Below are 2117 nucleotides of genomic sequence, written 5' to 3' on the forward strand. Positions count from 1 at the left end.
TCCAATTAGGCTGGTTTTCTTAATTTGTTTCAATTACTTTATTCAAACATGTGGTTTACAAGATTGTTCATAACAAAGTTGTTTTTTCCCTAAGAGTTACAAAGTTGTTCATGATTGAGTTTCATTCATACAATGTACAACAGCCTTCACCAGTAGATATTTCTCTCCACCAATGTCCCCAGTTTCCCTCCTGTCCTTCCCCCTGCCCTCTCCATGCCAGTCTTTGTGGCATTTTTCTTCTATTTCGTAGCAGACATTTCCCCCCTCCCTGTGCAGACATTTTTCAATTTCTCTTCACATTTTTTTCTTTTAGACACTGTGGTTTAAAATATTTTTACTGAGAGTATCATACCTAACATTATCTCCTTTTACACCCAGTTCTTGTTCAGAGTGATCATTTACAACTATCATTGTCTCTGCCCTAACTGTACGCCCTCTCTATTAGTGGCAAGCTTTCTACCATGTATTGGTTCTTCTGTCCCTCTTCTCTATTATTTCTGGATATTATTACCGTACTATTTTATTTTTATATCTCAAAAATGAGTGTAATAATTCTATATCTATTCCTCTCCTTGACTCATTTTACTTAGCATAGTACTCTCCATATACATTAATGTATAACCAAATTACATAGCTTCATTTTTTCCAAAAAGCTGTGTAGAATTGTATTGTAGAGATGCAACGATGTCCTTATTCATTTATCTGTGCTCATGGACATAGACTGTTTTCAGATTCTGGCTATTGTTAATAGTGCTGTGATGAACATAGAAATACAGAGGGCTTTTCTTCATTGTGTTTTTGGCTTTGGGGGTATATTCCTAGGAGTGGTATTGCTAGAACATATGGGAGCTCAACTTCTTGTTTTTTGAGGAAAATTCATGTTGTTTTCAAAAAGGCTGGACCAGTAGACATTCCTACCAGCTGTGAATGAGACGTTGTTTCTCCCTGTATCTGTGCCAACACTGATTGTTCTTGTTCTTTTTGATGTGTGCCAGTCTCTGTGGTGTAAGATGATATCTCATTGTTGTTTTGCTTTACAGTTCCCTGATGATTAATAATATGGAACAATTTTTCATGTGCCTTTTGGCCATCTGTATTTTTTTCCTTGAGGAGATGTATGTTCATCTCTTCTCATTTTTGAAGGAGTTAGCTTTTTTCCGCAAATATATCATGTGGAGCCAGAAAGATAATATAAAAGTTGAGGCACTGTCTTGAATGTAGCTTATCAAGGATCAACTCCCAGCAACACATACATTATCCTGCGTACCATCAGGAATGTTCTGTGAACACAGAGCCAGAAATAATCATTGAACACCACTGGGTATACTTTCAAATCCAACCCCCAAATAGAGAGAAAATGATTAATGCCATTCTAATTTTTGTTAATAAATTTGTGTTGCTTAAACAACATTTTATATATTCTATTCAAAATATCTGAATTCAAGGCAGGAGAGATAGCATAGTGGTAGGGCTTTCTGCCTTTCACACGGCTGACCCAGGATGGACCTGGGTTCAATCCCCAGTGTCCCATATAGTTCCCCTGAGCCAGGAGCAATTTCTGAGCCCAAGCCAAGAGTAACCCCTGAGTATCAGCTGGTGTGACAAAATCCCCCCAAAATGCCTTTTTTGATTTATTTTCATATTTTAACTCAATTATATTCTTACTGCAAAGTCTTACTTAGAAAATAACTCAAATTTTCACTTATTTCTGTTGATACCTTATCAAATTTCTCTACCCATGCATGTGTAATTTTGGAATCAACAAGGTACTTAATCATAAGTTGCATAAAATCATTTTATAACATTCCTAGAACCCTGGCTTTTGAACTCTCTGGTCACTAAAAGATTAACCTGCATTCATTTTTTTCAAACTATCTTTTTATTTTCCATAGCTAGAATTGTAACATAGTCAGTTGGAATTTCAACTCCTTAGAGGCTCAGCATGTTCTGTCCTCAGGTAACAGATGATAAATAGAAAGCCATCTTGCACTATTTTCTTATCTAATCCATTCTATCCCTCTAAATTCTCCCTATATCTTATGTATATTAATGATTTCAGATAATTTTAATTTTATTTTTGTTCATATTGTGTCCAGTTTATTTTTATATAAAAGTGA

This window comes from Suncus etruscus, chromosome 16 (genome assembly GCF_024139225.1).
Source record: "Suncus etruscus isolate mSunEtr1 chromosome 16, mSunEtr1.pri.cur, whole genome shotgun sequence".
Taxonomy (NCBI): domain Eukaryota; kingdom Metazoa; phylum Chordata; class Mammalia; order Eulipotyphla; family Soricidae; genus Suncus; species Suncus etruscus.